Raw genomic sequence first — 21,570 nt, forward strand, 5'->3', positions numbered from 1 at the left:
GAGGCCTGGGGTGGGGAGGCTGCATCTGTACATGGAGGCCTGGGGTGGGGAGGCTGCCTGATACTGTACATGGAGGCCTGGGGTGGGGAGGCTGCATCTGTACATGGAGGCCTGGGGTGGGGAGGCTGCCTGATACTGTACAAGGAGGCCTGGGGTGGGGAGGCTGCATGATACTGTACATGGAGGCCTGGGGTGGGGAGGCTGCCTGATACTGTACATGGAGGCCTGGGGTGGGGAGGCTGCATGATACTGTACATGGAGGCCTGGGGAGGCTGGCTGCATTATTATACATGGAGGCCTGGGGACGCTGGCTGCATTATTATACATGGAGGTCTGGGGAGGCTGGCTGCATTATTATACATGGAGGCCTGGGGAGGCTGGCTGCATTATTATACATGGAGGCCTGGGGAGGCTGGCTGCATTATTATACATGGAGGCCTGGGGAGGCTGGCTGCATTATTATACATGGAGGTCTGGGGAGGCTGGCTGCATTATTATACATGGAGGCCTGGGGAGGCTGGCTGCATTATTATACATGGAGGCCTGGGGAGGCTGGCTGCATTATTATACATGGAGGCCTGGGGAGGCTGGCTGCATTATTATACATGGAGGCCTGGGGAGGCTGGCTGCTATATTATACATGGAGGCCTGGGAGGCTGGCTGCTATATTATACATGGAGGCCTGGAGAGGTTGGCTGCATTGTTATATATGGAGGCCTGGTGAGGCTGCATAATAAACATGAAGGACACCTTATACATTGAATATAGAGGTGTAATATACATAGAGGTCTATGAGGCTGCATTATACTGGAGGTCTATAGGGCTGCATTAAAATGGAGGTCGGGGGGGGGGGCTGTATAATACAAAATGAAGGGACACCTTATACATGGAATATAGGGGTGAATTATACATGGAGGAGTATGGGGCTGCATAATACCATCTGAAGTTTTATGGGGTTGTGTTATAATACATATAGGACTATGGGGGCTGCATTATAATATATGGAGGACTATGGAGGCTACCTTATACACGGACTATGGAAGTGCATTATAAAACATGGAGGACTGGGTGGTGCAGTATAATATATGGAGAACTATGGGGTGAATTTTAATACATGGAGAACTATGGGAAATGCATTATAATTGAAGGGCTACTTTATACATGGAGGATTATGGGGGTGCATTATAATATATGGAGGGCTATGTATCTGCATTCTAATATATGAAGGGTTATGTGAGACCCTTTATACAATTATTTGGAAGGCTATGTGGGGGCTGTTATAGTATTTTGAGAACTTTATACAGGGGGGACAAAGATACAAGTATGGGATGGAAATGTTTTGTGCTGAGGGAAAAAGGCTCTTTCCCTCAGCAGCCAACTTTCCCATGCTCTGCTATACATCTCTCAGCACCCAGCTTTCCCATGTTCTGATATACATCTCTCAGCACCCAGCTTTCCCATGTTCTGATATACATCTCTCAGCACCCAGCTTTCTCATGCTCTGATATGGGAAAGCTGGGTGCTGAGGACAAGATAAATATCAGAACATAGGAAAGCTGGGTGCTGATAGAGGGATTTCAGGGTACTGTGGGTGAGAGCCAAGTGTCAGCGTCATTATCCTGTACCCCGAGTGTCAGTGTCATTATCCCTTACCCCATACCTCCCAACCGTCCCGGATACAGCGGGACTTTCACGCTTTACGTTGTTTGTCCCGTTGCCACGATCGGGACGGCCGGCTCCCGGGCTCCGCCCACCCACTCTCTCTCCGCCTCCCTGCTTTTCCCTCCTACCATCCCAGTAGACGTGGCATAACAGAGAGGAGCGCTGCCTGTGCTGCTGCTGGTACAGTAAAATCTCCCCAGCGCTGATTTCCCTCCCTCCCCCCCCCTCACCCCCGGCCGGAGCCTCTCTGTGCGGTCGGCCGGCCGCCTGTCTGTGTGGTCGGCCGGCCGCCTTTCTGTGCGGGCGCCCCCCGGCCGCCTGTCTGTGCGGGCGCCCCCCGGCCGCCTGTCTGTGCGGGCGCCCCCCGGCCGCCTGTCTGTGCGGGCGCCCCCCGGCCGCCTGTCTGTGCGGGCGCCCCCCTGCCGCCTGTCTGTGCGGGCGCCCCCCTGCCGCCTGTCTGTGCGGGCGCCCCCCTGCCGCCTGTCTGTGAAGGCGACCGGCCACCTCACTGTGTGGGCGACCGGCCGCCTCACTGTGGCTCCCTGCGTGTCCATGCTGGAGGCCCGCCGGCTGCCTGCGTGTCCATGCTGGAGGCCCGCCGGCTGCCTGCGTGTCCATGCTGGAGGCCCGCCGGCTGCCTGCGTGTCCATGCTGAATGGGTGTGGATGGGGAGTGGATATGGGCGTGACTGTGAAATGGGTGTGGTTAGGGGGCGTGGCCTAAAAATTTACGCGCGCCGCAAACTTTGTCCTTCTTTAAAAGTTGGGAGGTATGCCTTACCCCAAGTGTCTGTGTATGTGGAGGGGGGGCCCAGGTCTAAACTTTGCACCGGGGCCCATCCAACTCTAGTTACGCCACTGCTCCTATGTAATATCATGGACTGTAATTTTTTATGATAAAGGGACTATTGTCATTGCATCCCTATTGGTTTGGTAGTATACTCTTCTTTTAATCACTCCTTGTTGTGTTTGTCTTAATAAAGTATGGATATTGCACTTTACTCTTGTTTCTCCTGTGTTTGACTGGAAAGAGACAGGCAGACATGCAGACAGGTACAGAGACAGGAAGACAGGGAAGGAGGAGACAGCCAGAGAGACAGACAAAGATAGATGGGGAAAGACACAGACCTTGATAGAGACAGATGGGGAAAGAGACAGAGAAATAGAGACAGACAAAGACAGGCAGACAGGGAAAGAGACAGACAGGAAAAGACACAGACAAAGAGACGGGGGAGACAAACGGGGTAAGAGACAGACCTGGGAAAGAGACAGACATGGAAAGAGACAGATGGGGAAAGAAGCAGAGAGATAGAGACAGACAAAGAAAGAGACAGAGACAGGCAGACGAGGAAAGAAGCAGACCTGGAAAGAGACAGACCTGGAAAGAGACAGACGGGAAAGAGACAGACGGGGAAAGAGACAGATCTGGAAAGAGACAGACGGAGCACATTACATGGCTAATTTAGTTCAATCTGTGTGGAATATGTGTGGTGTTGAAATATATGTTGTGAAGTGCTTCTATTAGCTTAGTTTTTACCTTTTAATAATTACATTTCTATCTATTTGTTTTGTTGTTTGTGTTTGCAGAATACATTTTTGTTAATGCATTCCATTTTGTTAACAGCAGTTATTAACCCGGGCGAAGCCGGGTAGTACAGCTAGTATAATAATAAAATTGTAACCTGTGGAGCTTATTGGACAACTTTTTATGATTAAATAAATAAACGGGGGAAAAAACAGCGTGGGGTGCCCCTTATTTTTGATAACCAGCAAGGGCAAAGCAGACAGCTGGAGGCTGTTATTATGAGGCTGGAAAGGCCCATGATTATTGGCTCCTTCTTAGACTAAAAATACCAGCCTGCAGCCACCCCAGAAGTGGCACATCACATTAGATGCACCAGTTCTGGCTCTTTGCCTCAGCTCTTCCTGATTACCCTGGTGCGGTACAGGCCAATAACCATGGGCCTTCACAGACTAAAAAAAAATAGCAGCCCGCAGCCACCACAGAAGAGGCGCATCACATTAGATGCGCCAATTCTAGCACTTTGCATGGTTCTTCCCTGGCGTGGTGGTAATCAGGGTAATGGTAGCTGGGGTTAATGGCACCTGTGTAGTGTTAGCTGGCATCAAGCCCAGGGATTAGTAATGGAAAAGTATCTATCAGACATCGCCATTACAAACCCAGTAATAAAAAAAGATACACATGTAAAAAATACTTTATTAAAATAAACACTTTCCATCATTCAATACTTCACTAAAGAAAAAAAAACCAGCAGGACCACCGTAGTCCAAGGAATCTGCCATATTCCACAAATGGAAGCCTGAAAACATAAACATAGAGAAATAAAAACAAGACACAGTCCTTTGTTCACCAATTTATTAAAATGCAAAGTTCCCACCAAAGTCTGGCATAGTCCAGTGCTTCCCAGGACGTTTCTCCACAATAAAAGACTATGGAGGCTCAGAATAAGGCTCAGAATGAGGCTCAGAACGAGACTCCACAGAATTTGAGAAGCAGCCGCTCTCGCCTCTTGCCGCGCACAGCGAAACCCGGCAATTCTGATGAATGGTAATGTCAGGAACGTCTCTTATATGCAGTTGTATACCTTCTATGTCCCCCAAAATGTACTCGTGCCCCTTTTCGTGTTCCTACACAATAGCAATGTCCCTTTTTGAACACAGTCAACTTGGAATTGTTTCGCCTTTGTGTTCCTACACAGTAAAAATGCCCTGTGTGTGCCCTACACAATAATAGTTCTTCTCTTAGGGCTGTACAATTATACTACACCCTATGTGCCCCCTTTAGTCCCCAATACTGTTGTAATGTCCCCGAATGTTTACCCACACAATAATTATGGCCCTTTTTTCAGCCACATTAATTGGTATTGTTTGTCCTTTGTGCTCCTACAAAGTAAAAATTACCTCTCTGTGCCCCTATACAAATGTAATGTCCCCTTCCATCCCCCAACACAGTAGTAATGTCCCTCTTTGTTTCCCACTTATACTACAACATCTATCACAGGCAAAAGCTGCCCCCTCACTTCCTCCCAGCATGCTCTGCAGTGTGGATCTAATTTGCATATTGAATTATTGCACCATATCTCTTATTATTTTTTCCCTAATTAGCTTTTTTACAGTTTGATTTCTTCATTAATAGGATATTACCTAAAATCTTTCAGAATTTACTGTAAAAAAATAAATAAATTAAAAAAATAAATAAAATGATGTCCATAAGTTAAAATATCCCATTTTTTAGGCCTATATTTAACGGTCAGGTCCACTATCAGTTAGAGCTTACTTTGGCAGCACATATACTTTGCTTTTGGCAGCACATTTACTAAACTTGGTACGATACAAAGAATATCAGCATGGCCCCTGCGCAAGGATGACACGCAAATTCGTGAAGCGTTCCATATTTTGACGCATTTATTAACACAAATGTATTTTTTTTTCGTCAATTTTTGAGGTAAGAACATTTCTGGCCTTGTTAACCCCTTCAAGCCATGGCCATTTTGCTTTATTTCCATTTCGTTTTTCGTCCTCTTCTTCCAAAAGCCCTAACGTATTGATTTTTCCACGTGAGGGCCGTGTGTTATACTTTTGAATGACATCACTCATTTTTTCCATATAATGTACTGGAAAATGGGGAAAAAAAATCCAAAAGTGTAGAAATTGTAATTAAAAAGTGAAATTCCACAATTTAGGGGGGTTTTTTTGCTTTTTTTCTGTCACCATGTTTACAATTTGGTAAAAGTGACCCGGCATTATGATGCCTCAGGCCGGTGCGAGTTCGTAGATACAAAACATGTATACTTTTACTTTTATCTAAAGGGTGAAGAAAAAGCAGAAGTTTGTCCAAAAAAAGAATAGCGCCTTGTCGCCATGTTCGGAGACCTGTAGCATTCTCATTGTTCGGGATCTGGGGCTCAGTGACGGCTTTTTTTTTTGCGTTTTGAGCTGATGTTTTTAATTATACCATATTTGTATATGATGATTTGATCGCCTGTTATTGCATTTTAGTGCCATGTTGCGATGACCAAAAACCATCATTTTGTCATCTGGAATATTTTTTCTCGTTACACCTTGTACTAATCAGATTAATTGCTTTTATATTTTTATAGCCCAGGCATTTCTGAACTCAGCAATACCAAATATGTGTATTGTTGCACCCCGGGGCAGCCGAGTTGCTCGGATCCGGGCAATCCGTGGCTCGAGGGGTCCCAGATCCAGGGGCACATCGATCAGTTTTTAAATAAAATGGGAAACATAATAAAAATAGTCCGACTACGCCACACGCGGTGCGCGGCCAGGGGTGGCATGGCCACCGCTGCCGTTCTTCCCTGGGGGTGATGGATGGGGCAGCGTGGATGGTGAAGCCCTACGCGAGCAGGGCTTTTCCCCAGGGGTAGGTAGGGGTTAATGTGGAGGTGCAGTAAAATACCTCAGTCCAGACAGGGGAGTGCAGTTTGGTCGCTTTACTTACAGCTGGGTTCGCAACCTGGGGACGTGCTGGATCCCAGGTGCGCCCGAGTCCTGTGTCCCTGTGCCAACTGACCTGGTGCCACTCGCCCACCGATGCACTTGTGTGTGTGTGTGTGTGTGTGTGTGTGTGTGTGTGGGGGTCCTCCCTGGCGTGGAGCACTTGGAGGTCCTCCTGGTGACTGGGTCCTGCCGCAGGCAGTTTGGACTATTTAAGGGAATATGTCCCGGTCCTCCCTTTGCTGCTTATGCCTCGGATGTTAATGGTGGCAGACGAGTCCTGGAAACCCACCCACCTTGCAGAGTTAATAGACGGCTTGAAGTCCCGGTCTGTTCTCGGATCTGCACCCCGTGCGTGCAAAGTACTAGGAGCCCTGGATTTCCACTCCCACAGCATTCCACTGTCCCTGGAGCTTGACCTTTCGTTCTCCAGATACTTTCTCCCCTGAGTGGCTGCTGTTTCTACTCAGGTCTTGGCGGCGTCTTTGCTACTTTCACTGTGTCTCAAGATTCCTTTGTCTTGACACCTTTACTGACAACTGATTCTCCTCCTTGCGACTGCTCACTTTCAGTCTCTCCAGCCCGCTAACTGACTTCTCCCACTCTCCCCAGGCCATCCACTCCTCCCCCAGGTCTGATCTCTCCCTACCCAGTTGTCTGCCTGTTAGCTCACAGTGCCCAGCCCTGTCACCTGGTTCTATGGGAGTCTCCCGCCCTGGTTTTGGAGTGTATGTGTCCTGGTGTGCTGGTGTCTGTGTACTGACTGGCACAGTTATGTAGGACCCGAGCTGTTACAGTGATGTTACCTTGTTTTGTGAGACCTGGTTACCTCAGTGGCGTCTCAATTTTGTTTTGTTTTTTAGTTTTTTAATTGTTTTGCTTTCAATGAGGCAAAAGGGGGATGATTTGAGCTTTAGCTTTTATTTTTTCATATTTTACATAATTATTTATTTCTTTAATATTTTTTACTGATTTTACTAGTTGCCCTAGAGGACTTTATGACTGTACACTGCGATGGCTTTTCCTGTTCAGAGCGATGCTGCAGCATCGCTCTGATCAGGAGAAATCCTGGTCTCCTGAGAGTGCTGGCATTCTGTTGACTCTCACAGGAAGTGATTCATGACAGCATCAGGAGTAATAATCTGACCCCGAGCTGTCATGGAAATACAACGGCGCCCCGTGATCGCATCACGGGGCCACTGACGGTGGCGGGAGCAGAGTTTGACAGTGTGATCTAAAGGGTTAACACACGCACGTCTGCTGATCAGATCCGCCGGAGCCCATGGTAACCGCAGGGACACAACCAATGGCGTACTAGTGACGGGGTTAAATAAATAAATAAATTAGTTGATTAAAAAACTGGCTTGGGTTCCCTGCTATGTTTGGTAACCAGCCAAGGAAAAGCAGACAGCTAGAGGCTGATAGGCTGGGAAGGTCCATGGTTATTGGCTTGTCCAAACCTAAAACTAGCAGCCTGCAGCTGCGGGAGAAGTGGAGCATCACACTAGATGCTCTAATTCTGACGCTTTGCCCAACTCTTCCTGATTGCCATGGTGCAGTGGCAATCGGAGTAATGGTAGCTGGGGTTGATGTCAGCTGTGTAATGTCAGCTGGCAGCAAGCCCAGGGGATAGTAATGGAGAGGCGTCTATCAGGCACCCCCATTAATAACCCAGTAATAAAAAAAGACAACATACACAATTTAACAAAATGATTAATTAAAATAAACACTTTCCATCATTCACTGCTTTATTAAAACAAACAAAAAAAAAATAGCAGGACCGCCGTAGTCCAAGAAATCTGCCATAGTCCACAAATGGGAACCTGAAAAAGATAAACAGAGAGAAATAAAAACAAGAGACTGTCCCCTGTGAGCCACTGTATAGTATTAGTAGCCCCATGTACAAACGTAATGCTTATCAATGAGCCCCTCTACAATAGTAATGACCTGATGTACAGTAGTAATGACCCCTGTGTTCCCCAGTACATGAGTAATGCCTCCTGTACAGTAATAATGCCCTCTGTGAGCCCCTGTACAATTATAATGCCCCTGTACAGCAGTAATGTCCCATTGTACAGTAGTAATGCTCTCTGTGAGCTCCTGTACACTAGTAATGCCCCCATGTACAGCAGTAATGCCCTCATTCACAATAGTAATGCCCCCTGTACAATAGTAGTGCCCCCTTGTGCAGTAGTAATGCCCCATGATCAGTAGTAATGCCCACTTGTGACCCCATGTACAGTAGTAATGCCCCCTGTACAGTAGTAATGCCCCCTGTACAGTAGTAATGCCCCCTGTACAGTAGTTATGCCCCCTGCACAGTAGTAATGCCCCCTGCACAGTAGTAATGCCCCCTGTACAGTAGTTATGCCCCCTGCACAGTAGCAATGCCCCCTGTACAGTAGTTATGCCCCCTGCACAGTAGTAATGCCCCCTGTAGAATAGCAATGCCCCCAAGATCAGTAGTTCTGCCCCCTGCACAGTAGTAATGCCCCCTGCACAGTAGTAATGCCCCCTGTACAGTAGTAATGCCCCCTGCACAGTAGCAATGCCCCCTGTACAGTAGTAATGCCCCCTGTACAGTAGTTATGCCCCCTGTACAGTAGTAATGCCCCCTGCACAGTAGTAATGCCCCCTGCACAGTAGTAATGCCCCCTGTACAATAGCAATGCCCCCAAGATCAGTAGTAATGCCCACCTTTGACCCCATGTACAGTAGTAATGCTCCGTTGTGCAGTAGTAATTTCCCCTGTGAGCCCCAGTACAGTAATAATGCCCCCCTGTACAGTAGTATTGCCCAACTGTGACCCCCATGTAGAAAAATAATGCCCCCTCGTACAGTAGTATTGCCCACTGTGAGGAGCCTCTGTACAATACTAATACCTCCTGTACAGTAGTAATGCCTCTTGTGAGCCCCTGTAAAATTGGAATGCCCCCTGTGCAGTAGTAATGCCCGTTGTACAGTAGGAAATAGGCCCCATGTTTTCCCAGGATCCTGTGCGGCGCGGATCTCATTTGCATATTAATTAGTGACAAATTATTACCTATTTTTTCCCTGATTACATTTATTACACTTTAACTGCAACATTCATAGAGTGCTACCTAAAACCTTTCAGAATTAACTAATTTAAAACATAATCTCCCTAAGTTAAAATATTTATTTTTATAGGACTATATATAGCGGATACGTCGGATGGCAGTTTGTGCTCGCTTTGGCAGCACATATGCTGAAATTGGAACGATACAGAGAAGATTAGCATGGCCCCTGCGCAAGGATGACACGTATAATCGTGAAGCGTTCCACATTTTCACGCATTTCTCAACCCCAAGTTTTTGTTCCCCTCATCTCCCAACATTTCTGGCCTTGTTAACCCCTTACATTTTTTCGCTTTTCCTCTCCTTCTTATTCCAAAAGCCATAACTTTTTTTACTTTTTCGGCAATATAGCTATGTTTGGGCTTGTTTTTTGAGGGAAAACTTGACCTTAATACAATTAATTTATAAATTTATTCATTTAGATAGCGCTATTAATTCCACACTTTACATACATCAGAAACACTGTCCCCATTGGGGCTCACAATCTAGAGTCCCTATCTGTATGTCTTTGGAGTAGGGGGGGAAACCAGAGTACCCAGAGGAAACCCACGCAAACACAGGGAGAACATACAAATTCCTTGCAGATAGAGTCCTTGGTGGGTTTTCAACCCAGGACTCCAGTGCTGCAAGACTGCAGTGCTAACCACTGAGCCACCGTGCTGCCCGTGACTGACATCATTGATTTTACATTTTTTTTTATTTTATAAAGTAGTGGAAAATGGTAAAAAAAAATTCCAAGTTCGGTGAAATTGCTAACAAATTCCCTGGACTATGTCAGATTCCCTGGACTACGTCAGACCTGCCTGGGTTTTTATTTTAAATATATTGGTGAACCAGGGAAAGAGTTGGAGAGTGGGGTTTTTTCAAATAAACTATGTGTGTGTTTTTTCTTTTTACTTATCAGGTTAATAATGGGGGTGATTGATTGACGCCTCTTCATTAACCCCTTCAGCCCCCAGCCTGTTTTCACCTTAAAGACCCGGCCATTTTTTGCAATTTTGACCAGTGTCACTTTGACAGGTTATAACTCTGGAACACTTCAACGGATCCTGGTGATTCTGAGATTGTTTTTTCGTGACACATTATACTTCATGTCAGTGGTAAATTTAGGCCGATATGTTTTGCGTTTATTTGTGAAAATTTCGGAAATTTGGCGAAAATTTTGAAAATTTCGCAATTTTCAAAATTTGAAATTTTATGCCCATAAATCTGAGAGATATGTCACACAAAATAGTTACTAAATAACGTTTCCCACTTGTCTGCTTTACACCAGCGCAATTTTTGAAAAAAAAAAAAATTCCGTTAGGAAGTTAGAAGGGTCAAAGTTCATCAGCAATTTCTCATTTTTCCAACAAAATTTACAAAAAAAAATTTTTTAGGTACCACATCACATTTGGAGTGATTTGAGAAACCTAGGCGACATAAAATACCCCAAAGTGACCCCATTCTAAAATCTGCACCCCTCACTCTGCTCAAAACCACATCCAAGAAGTTTATTAACCCTTTAGGAGCTTCACAGCAGCCAAAGCAATGTAGAAGAAAAAATGAAAATTTTACTTTTTTAACACAAAAATGTTACTTTAGCCATAAAAATTAGTATTTTCACAAGGGTATCAGGAAAAATGCATCATAAAATGTGTCGTGCATTTTCTCCTGAGTACGCAGATACCTCATATGTGGTGGAAAACAAATGTTTGGGCACACGGCAGGACTCGGAAGGCAAGGAGCGCCATTTGAATTTTTTGAGTGCAAAATTAGCTGCACTCATTAGCGGACACCATGTCGGGTTTGAAGACTCCCTGAGGTGCCTAAACAATAGAGCTCCCCCATAAGTGACCCTATTTTGGAAACTAGAGCCCTCAAATATTTTTCTAGATGTTTGTGTGCACTTTGAATCCCTGGGGGCTTCACAGAAGTTTATAACGTTGAGCCGTGAAAAGAATTTTTTTTATTTTTGCCACAAAACTGTTGCTTCAACCAGGTAGCTTTTTTTATCACAAGGGTATCAGGAAAAAATGCACCATAAAATGTATTGTGCATTTTCTCCTGAGTACGCAGATACCCCATATGTGGTGGAAATCAAATGTTTGGGCGCACGGCAGGACTCGGAAGGCAAGGAGCGCCATTTGAATTTTTGAGTGCAAAATTAGCTGCACTCATTAGCGGACACCATGTCGGGTTTGAAGACTCCCTGAGGTGCCTAAACAATGGAGCTCCCCCATAAGTGACCCCATTTTGGAAACTAGAGCCCTCAAATATTTTTTCTAGATGTTTGATGTGCACTTTGAACCCCTGGGGGCTTCACAGAAGTTAATAACGTTGAAACGTGAAAAGAAAAAAAAAAATTTTTACCACAAAACTGTTGCTTCAACCAGGTAGTTTTTTTTTTATCACAAGGGTATCAGGAAAAAATGCACCATAAAATGTATTATGCATTTTCTCCTGAGTATGCAGATACCTCATATGTGGTGGAAATCAAATGTTTGGTCACACGGCAGGACTCGGAAGGCAAGGAGCGCCATTTCACAGCAAAATCGGTTGGAATTATTAGCGGACGCCATGTTGCGATTGGAGACCCCCCTGAAGTGCCTAAACAATGGAGCTCCCCCACAATTGACCCCATTTTGGAAACTAGACCTCTCATGGAATTTATCTAGCTGTTTAGTGAGCACTTTGAACCCCTGGAGGCTTCACAAACGTTTGTAATGTTCAGCCGTGAAAATATTTTATTCTTTTTTTTACCACAAAATTGTTTTTTCAAACAGGTAGCTTTTTTTTCACAAGGGTATCAGGAAAAAATGCACCATAAAATGTATTGAGCAATTTCTCCTGAGTACACAGGTACCTCATATGTGGTGGAAATCAATTGTTTGGGCGTACGGCGGGGCTCAGAAGAGAAGGAGCGCCATTTCACAGTAAAATTGATTGGAATTATTAGAGGACGCCATGTTGCATTTGGAGACCCCCTGAGGTGCCTACACAATGGAGTTCCCCCACATGTGATCCCATTTTGGAAACTAGACCCCCCCCATACAAAAAAAATAGTTTGGCGAAATAAAAAATACAGACATCAGTAAAAAAAAAAAAATGAATAAAAAAAAAAAATATGAGTGCCTGCCACTAAGACCAGTGCCAAACGTGAGAGCAATGCACGAGTCTCGCATCGCATCATCCACTCCAGTCTGGAAGAGAGCAACTGCGCTGGATAATGCGATGCGAGAGGGCGGGGCGGCAGATGAGAATTGGTGCAGCGGATGGAAGATGAGAAAGGGCGCAGCGGATGGAAGATGGGAAAGGGAGCAGCGGATGGAGGAGCGGCAGAGGATGGGAAAGGGCGCAGCGGATGATGGGAAATGGCACAGCGGATAGAGGATGGGAAAGGGCGCAGCGGATGGATGATGGGAAATGGCGCAGCGGATGGAGGAGCGGCGGAGGATGGGGGGAGGGAGGTGAGATGGGGATACCTACCTTACAGGATGGATCTAGGCAGCAGGATCACAGCAGACAGAAGAGGCAGCAGATGAAAGAGGCAACAGATTGAGGAGTGTGAGAGGGGGCAGTAGATGAAGAGGATGGGAGAGAGCAGGCAGCAGGTCGGGGAGGGGGGCAGAGTCTGATGGGAGAGAGAGATGGCACATAGAGGAGGGGGGCCCTGGGGGGAGGGGGGCCCCCAGAACATGGAGGGGGAGGGTGGCCCCCAGAACATGGAGGGGGGAGGGTGGCTTGCAGCACATGTGGGGGGAGGGTGGCTTGCAGCACATGTGCTGCAAGCCACCCTCCCCCCACATGTGCTGCAAGCCACCCTCCCCCCACATGTGGCGAGCGTGGCGGCGGGGACAGTGGCGAGCGTGGCGGCGGGGACAGTGGCGAGTGTGGCGGCGGGGACAGTGGCGAGCGTTGCGGCGGGGACAGTGGCGGGCGGGGCGATCGGGGACAGCGGTGGATCGGGAGCAGCGGCGGGGCGATCGGAGACAGCGGCGGGGCTGGCGGTGGCGGGCGGGGCGGGCAGGGCGATCGGAGACAGCGGCGGGTCTGGCGGTGGCGGGCGGAGCGATCGGAGACAGCGCCGGGGCTGGCGGTGACGATCGGGGCCGCGGCGGGGCTTGCGGTGGCGGGCGGGGCGATCGGAGACAGCGGCGGGGCTGGGGCTGGTGGGCGGGGCGATCGGAGACAGCGGCGGGGCTGGCGGTGGCGGGCGGGGCGATCGGAGACAGCGGCGGGGCTGGCGGGGCGATCGGAGACAGCGGCGGGGCTGGCGGTGGCGGGCGGGGCGATAGGAGACAGCGGCGGGGCTGGCAGGGCGATCGGGGACAGAGGCGGGCGGCGGGGGCAGCAACTTACCGATGGGAACCCTCAGGGACGTACACAGGTCACCTTGGAGAGATCGGTCACAAGACCGGTCTCTCCAATCAGAGCTGGGGGCGGGTGAAGCACCAATCACCCAGCTCCAGCCAATGGCCAGTGCTACAGCAGCACTGATCAGGGCTGGATTTCAATGTTCTAGCCATTTTCAATGGCTGGAACATTACAGTGACTGTAATTGGCTGAGCAGCGTTCGTCAGCCAATCACAGCCTCTGTAGGTTCGGGGAGGAGGCACCACCCCTCCTGAGGTCAGGCAGAGGTCCCCTCCTTCCCGAATCTACTGTTTAATTAAACAAATTGGACTCCCCGGGGCTCCGGGACCGCGATTTCGCCATGACGTACTGGGTACGTCATGGGTCGTTTAGCACCATGTCACCATGACATACCCAGTACGTCAAAGGTCGTTAAGGGGTTAATAACTCCTAGGCTTGATGACAGCTGACATTACAAAGCTGACATCAACCCCAAAAATATATTACCCTGATAGCCACCGCACCAGGGCAATCGAGAAGAGTCAAGCAAAGCTCCAGAATTGGCGCATGTAATGTGGTGCAGAAATTCTGGATTGGCTGCGGGCTATTTTTAGGTTGGGAAGGGCCAAATAACCATGGGCCTTCGCAGCCTGATAATATCAGCCCCCTGCTTTCTGGTTTACCTTGACTGATTATCAAAAATAGGGGGAATCCCACGTAATATTTTAAAATTATTTATTTATTTATTAGGTTAAACAAGACTAAAAACATTGTTTAGTGCCACGTGAAAGGCTCTAAATGGTGCAAATGTATAATATGTAGGGGGTTGTGACATTATATATCTGTAGGATAGCAATCTATTTTGTCTAAAATATTTCTATCATCTATCTAGCTTTATCATTTATATTTTTATTTTATATTTGTACATGTGTTTTTGTGTATTTTTAGATGTTGAATTCTTTGCTTTTGACAAAATTCCGTTTTCTCTGCTGTCTTTATTTCAACAAACTTTATTATTAAGACAAAAACACGTCAAAACTGCATCAAAACACATGTAACAAAAATGCAAGGCAAAAGCGCAAATAAACTAAGGTACTGAATTGGTGCAGAAATTCTGCAGTGTCAAAAACTCAACAAACACTAGTCATGGGAACCCTGGGGTATGTGCACACATTAGTATTTGGTGCAGTCATTTCTGCACCATTTCTGCATCTCTTGGCAGGAAAAACGCAGCAGAAAAAAAACCCGTTTCCGATACGTTTTTCTGGTGTTTTTGGACTGCAATTGCTATAGAGATAGATAATAGATATAGAAAAGACAGTACACGGACAAATAAACATATAATTGCACTTCCTCCAGACACCTAATATATAAAGCTGAATGTGTGTATGTATGTATGTATGTGTGTGTGTATGTCCGGGATTGGCATCTGCACCGTCGCAGCTACAGTCACAAAATTTTGAACACTCACACGTCTGGACCCCGAGAGCGTCATAGGCTATGTTGTGAGGCGAAATTTTAACTCCGCGCGTTCCAATTTACCAATCAATTTTGCCCTTATCTACATAATGGGGAAAAAGTGAAACGAAAAGTGTATCCGCACCGTCGCATTTACAATCACAAAATTTTGCACAGACACCTCATGTGACCCAGGGAACGTCGTAGACTATGTTTTGACAGGAAAATCTAACCCCGCGCTTTACAGTTACTCTCTGAAAAACATGCCTTCATTAAAGTAAATGGAGCCTGGAACTTCAGGTTATTAGTAGCAGGTTTGAGTGGTTGCTACAGGAACAAAAGACATTCATAGTATAAGAAGCATATATGTGAGATAATAAGATGTCAGTGGGGAGATGTAAAATGATGGGCCAGGGGCGCCTCTGACCTTGTAGTCGTGGCCCTGGAGGACTGACTTACCCCCGGCTCCACCATTACAGGAAAATCAGTCTCTGCTCTTGTGGGGCAGTGTGTGACGGTGTCTTCGCCGGATGGGACACAAACAGTCTTCAGGCAAAAGCTGGTGCTAATAAAAGATGACATTTATTTTCACAAGAAAAACAATCCGGTCAGCAGAATTCGGCACTTTCTGTGGAGCTGGGGACAACCTGCCCAAACGCGCCCTCTGGTGGGGATATGCCCTGGGTACTCCGCTTCTCCGGGCTCCCACTTCTAAGTCAAGCACACACTGGACCCACACCAGCGGATTCAGACCTTGAGGTTGCGTCCTCCTCCGTAACTCCGGCGTCCCCTGATGTTCCGCTCATACACACTGCCACCGATGATCACACACTGCTGTCCCGGATCCGACTCCCTTCCACACACACCGACCTTCCCTAGACATCCAGCCGACTCCTCCTTCCCCGGTGGCAACAGCCGTCCCACCCGGCCACTAGGGGGTGCCCTAACACTACAACATATTACAATACACTTTTATTAAAACAGTTTTAACAATTCCGGGTTAACTATGCTGGTGCTGGTAGGGGGTAGGCCCACCCACTACATGCCTCCCCTCTTAAAATCCGAGCCTCCCGGCAAGGCTCTACTTATAAAACATGTAAATTCAACAACAACATAGCGTAAAAGACTACCCTTCGGCCCAGTCCACAATGGGCGACGCAATAGCGCTCCCGGTCTTTTGGAAACGCCCGGAGGCTCAACAGCGCTCCCGGTCTTACGATGGCGCCCGGAGGCTCAACAGCGCTCCCGGTCTTACGATGGCGCCCGGAGGCTCAACAGCGCTCCCGGTCTTACGGTGGCGAGCAGCAGGCATATCAACTGCAAACTTGCACAAAACTTTAACTTTTGGAAACAAAGACTTCTGCCGGTCTAAGAACGCTACCGGTCTTCAACCAGATTAGCTGCGGAGCTCTATTCTGGAGGCCAGGATCGCTTCCACTCCTCCGCTTGTGCCTGTATGTAGGCTCCCAGAGATTGCCCCGGCTGGCGGCGTATTCTCCGGAAGGACACGGGGGCAAAAGGTGGCTCTGCTGACACAGCTTCATCAGCTCCCGGCGGGGATGATGGCGTCGCTACCCGGGATGGTGGTGGCGCAGGTGGCGGCGCGTCCACGACTATGACCGGTCTGTTGGTCACATTCTGACTCACCGCTACCACCGGAGCAGCTCTTTCCGGGTCGGCGATCGTGCCAGATGGTACTTCCGATGGAACCGCCAAGGTGCGCCTGGAGTGAGGGGCCGCGGTCGGCACCGGCTTTGGATGGTTCCGGCGCCGTTCCTGTTGTTCCTCCCACTCCAGCTCTTGCTGCCACTGGGCCGCTTCCCGGGCGGTCGGCATCCACGTGACCCCCACCGCAAACAGGCCGCGGCTACCGGCATCGGGCAAAAATTGGACCTTCTCGCCCGGATACAGCGTGTGGAGACGTTTAGGCAGCCCCTCCACATCCAGGTGGACTCTATTATAGAAGTAGTCGTCCCCGGTGTTAACTTCGCGGATGAACCCGTAACCCTCCTGCTGATTAAACTTCACCACCACTCCGGTGGTGAATTGCAGGGCCAGCTCCTCAGCGCCGGGACCGGACAGCATCTCCCGGACAATGGTTTCGGCAAGGAGGCGTTCCCGGACAGGGTCGGGTGCCGGGGACGGAGCTCTGGGGTACGGTACGGTGGGCGGGACGATTACCGGGTCCCAGACGAAGCCCAGGTGGTCTTCCTCCAGTCGCTCGGCAGCCACTTCAGCCAGCTCCCGCACGGGGGCAGATGGTGCGGCGGCGGCGCCAAGCTGTGGGGTCTCCCAAGGGAAGTCCGTAATCCCCAAAGGCCGGCTTCCTGGTGGCGGCGTGGCATACGTCGCCCGTACTTCTGTAATGGTACTTCCGGTCTTCGCATCCCAGGTGGTTTTCCAGGACACCTTCTCAGGACGCGTGGAACCTCCCGGTCCGGTCGGAAGATCTGCAAGGGATGCCTCACTTGCGGGAGCAAACTTGGGGCGCCCCCGGCCTAGGCTGACCAGAGCCATGGTGGTAGCAAGTTCTTCCGGTTGTCCAGAAGCCTCCATCTCTGATCGCTGTACTGTAAATAGCGGCGGCGTCAAAGCTGAGACTGAGGAAAGAGGAGGCGGGCCTTTGTTTCCCGCTCTTAAACAGAATCCTCCCCCAGCCTCACGCATAATCTTGACTCCTCCGTGGCGGTACTTCTTTTTCTTCCGAGCACCGCCCACTTCGTATGTCTTCCTCAATGCCCTGGAGCTGGCGCCTCCCCTCTTTGGGCGGAGTACTTTGTAACTCTTCTTCGGCACCGGCCAGCCCCAGGCTCTTCTTTTGGCGCCAACTTTTCGCGCCTTTTCTTCAACTTCACAGATAACGGCCCGGTCCAACGCTGCGGGCACTGTGTACTCTTCCCACCAGGGGACTGGAAATCTTCTCCCGTAGTCGGGATCCTGTGCTCCAGGCACGACCTGATCCCCAGCTTCTTGGGTTCCTGGCAGGGAATTCGTATCCTGCCGACTACGCCACATGAAATGATGGGCCAGGGGCGCCTCTGACCTTGTAGTCGTGGCCCTGGAGGACTGACTTACCCCCGGCTCCACCATTACAGGAAAATCAGTCTCTGCTCTTGTGGGGCAGTGTGTGACGGTGTCTTCGCCGGATGGGACACAAACAGTCTTCAGGCAAAAGCTGGTGCTAATAAAAGATGACATTTATTTTCACAAGAAAAACAATCCGGTCAGCAGAATTCTGCACTTTCTGTGGAGCTGGGGACAACCTGCCCAAACGCGCCCTCTGGTGGGGATATGCCCTGGGTACTCCGCTTCTCCGGGCTCCCACTTCTAAGTCAAGCACACACTGGACCCACACCAGCGGATTCAGACCTTGAGGTTGCGTCCTCCTCCGTAACTCCGGCGTCCCCTATTGTTCCGCTCATACACACTGCCACCGATGATCACACACTGCTGTCCCGGATCCGACTCCCTTCCACACACACCGACCTTCCCTAGACATCCAGCCGACTCCTCCTTCCCCGGTGGCAACAGCCGTCCCACCCGGCCACTAGGGGGTGCCCTAACACTACAACATATTACAATAAACTTTTATTAAAACAGTTTTAACAATTCCGGGTTAACTATGCTGGTGCTGGTAGGGGGTAGGCCCACCCACTACAGATGGATAGAGAGAGACAGACAGAGAGAGAAACAGACAGAGACAGACAGGGAAAGAGACAGAGAAATAGAGACAGACAGGGAAAGAGACAGACAGAGACAAACGGTGAAAGAGACAGACAGAGACAGACGGGGAAAAGGAGAGACAGACCTGGAAAGAGACAGACCTGGAAAGAGACAGACCTGGAAAGAGACAGGCAGATATGCAGACAGGTACAGAGACAGGAAGACAGGGAAGGAGAAGACAGCCAGAGAGACAGACAAAGATAGATGGAGAAAGACACTGACCTTGATAGAGACAGAAGGGGAAAGAGACAGAGAAATAGAGACAGACAAAGACAGGCAGACAGGGAAAGAGACAGACAGGAAAAGACACAGACAAAGAGACGGGGAGACAGACGGGGTAAGAGACAGACCTGGGAAAGAGACAGACCTGGAAAGAGACAGATGGGGAAAGAAGCAGAGAGATAGAGACAAAGAAAGAGACAGAGACAGGCAGCGAGGAAAGAGGCAGACCTGGAAAGAGGCAGACCTGGAAAGAGACAGACCTGGAAAGAGACAGACCTGGAAAGAGACAGACAGAGACAGACGGGAAAGAGACAGATGGGGAAAGAGACAGATCTGGAAAGAGACAGACGGAGCACATTACTTAGCTAATTTAGTTAAATCTGTGTGGAATATCTGTGGTGTTGAAATATATGTTCTGAAATGCTTCTATTAGCTTAGTTTTTGCCTTTTAATAATTACATTTCTATCTATTTGTTTTGTTGTTTGTGTTTGCAGAATACATTTTTGTTAATGTATTCTATTTTGTTAACAGCAGTTATTAACACGGGTAAAACCGGGTAGTACAGCTAGTATAATAATAAAATTGTAACCTGTGGAGCTTATTGGACAACTTTTTATGATTAAATAAATAAATGGGGGAAAAAAACAGCGTGGGGTGCCCCTTATTTTTGATAACCAGCAAGGGCAAAGCAGACAGCTGGAGGCTGTTATTATGAGGCTGGAAAGGCCCATGATTATTGGCTCCTTCTTAGACTAAAAGTAACAGCCCGCAGCCACCCCAGAAGCGGCACATCACATTAGATGCACCAGTTCTGGCTCTTTGCCTCAGCTCTTCCTGATTACCCTGGTGCGGTACAGGCCAATAACCATGGGTCTTCCGAGACGAAAAATAGCAGCACTCAACCACCCCAGAAGAGGCGCATCACATTAGATGCGCCAATTCTAGCGCTTTGCATGGTTCTTCCCTGGCGTGGTGGCAATCAGGGTAATGGTAGTTAGGGTTAATGGCACCTGTGTAGTGTTAGCTGGCATCAAGCCCAGGGATTAGTAATGGAAAAGTATCAGACATCGCCATTACGAACCCAGTAATAAAAAAAGATACACACGTAAAAAATACTTTATTAAAATAAACACTTTCCATCATTCAATACTTCACTAAAGAAAAAAAAAACAGCAGGACCACCGTAGTCCAAGGAATCTGCCATATTCCACAAATGGAAGCCTGAAAACATAAACATAGAGAAATAAAAACAAGACACAGTCCTTTGTTCACCAATTTATTAAAATGCAAAGTTCCCACCAAAGTCTGACATAGTCCAGTGCTTCCCAGGACGTTTCTCCACAATAAAAGACTATGGAGGCTCAGAATAAGGCTCAGAATGAGGCTCAGAACGAGACTCCATAGAATTTGAGAAGCAGCCGCTCCCGCCTCTTGCCGCACACAGCGAAACCCGGCAATTCTGATGAATGGTAATGTCAGGAACGTCACTTATATGCAGTTGTATACCTTCTATGTCCCCCAAAATGTACTCGTGCCCCTTTTCGTGTTCCTACACAATAGCAATGTCCCTTTTTGAACACAGTCAACTTGGAATTGTTTCGCTTTTGTGTTCCTACACAGTAAAAATGCCCTGTGTGTGCCCTACACAATAATAGTTCTTCTCTTAGGGCTGTACAGTTATATTACACCCTATGTGCCCCCTTTAGTCCCCAATACTGTTGTAATGTCCCCGAATGTTTACCCACACAATAATAATGGCCCTTTGTTTCAGCCACATTAATTGGTATTGTTTGTCCTTTGTGCTCCTACAAAGTAAAAATTACCTCTCTGTGCCCCTATACAAATGTAATGTCCCCTTCCATCCCCCAACACAGTAGTAATGTCCCTCTTTGTTTCCCACTTATACTACAACATCTATCACAGGCAAAAGCTGCCCCCTCACTTTCTCCCAGCATGCTCTGCAGTGTGGATCTAATTTGCATATTGAATTATTGCACCATATCTCTTATTTTTTCCCTAATTAGCTTTTTTACAGTTTGATTTCTTCATTAATAGGATATTACCTAAAATCTTTCAGAATTTACTGTAAAAAAATAAATAAATTAAAAAAATAAATAAAATGATGTCCATAAGTTAAAATTTTTTAGGCCTATATATAGCGGTCAGGTCCACTATCAGTTAGAGCCTACTTTGGCAGCACATATACTTTGCTTTTGGCAGCACATTTACTAAACTTGGTACGATACAAAGAATATCAGCATAGCCCCTGCACAAGGATGACACGCAAATTCATGAAGCGTTCCATATTTTGACGCATTTATTAACCCAAATGTACTTTTTTTTCGTCAATTTTTGAGGTAAGAACATTTCTGGCCTTGTTAACCCCTTCAAGGTATGGCCATTTTGCTTTATTTCCTTTTCGTTTTTCGTCCTCTTCTTCCAAAAGCCCTAACGTATTGATTTTTCCACGTGAGGGCCGTGTGTTGTACTTTTGAATGACATCACTCATTTTTCCATGTAGTGTACTGGAAAATGGGGGAAAAAAATCCAAAAGTGGAGAAATTGTAATTTAAAAAGTGAAATTCCACAATTTAGG

At 47.8% G+C, this 21,570-nt stretch overlaps 3 non-coding genes across 3 annotated transcripts; all 3 read left to right on the plus strand.

Moving 5' to 3' along the window:
• Nucleotides 1–4,977: 4,977 nt before the first annotated feature.
• Nucleotides 4,978–5,081, plus strand: LOC142253814 (U6 spliceosomal RNA). Its single transcript, XR_012726846.1, has one exon. It is a non-coding gene; the product is annotated as a U6 spliceosomal RNA (small nuclear RNA).
• A 4,261-nt stretch (nt 5,082–9,342) lies between these two features.
• On the plus strand, nt 9,343–9,449 carry LOC142253790 (U6 spliceosomal RNA). Its single transcript, XR_012726825.1, has one exon. It is a non-coding gene; the product is annotated as a U6 spliceosomal RNA (small nuclear RNA).
• An 11,732-nt stretch (nt 9,450–21,181) lies between these two features.
• Nucleotides 21,182–21,285, plus strand: LOC142253824 (U6 spliceosomal RNA). The gene has a single exon (XR_012726856.1). It is a non-coding gene; the product is annotated as a U6 spliceosomal RNA (small nuclear RNA).
• The last annotated feature ends 285 nt before the right edge of the window (nt 21,286–21,570 follow it).

The sequence above is a fragment of the Anomaloglossus baeobatrachus genome, chromosome 9 (assembly GCF_048569485.1).
Source record: "Anomaloglossus baeobatrachus isolate aAnoBae1 chromosome 9, aAnoBae1.hap1, whole genome shotgun sequence".
Lineage (NCBI taxonomy): Eukaryota > Metazoa > Chordata > Amphibia > Anura > Aromobatidae > Anomaloglossus > Anomaloglossus baeobatrachus.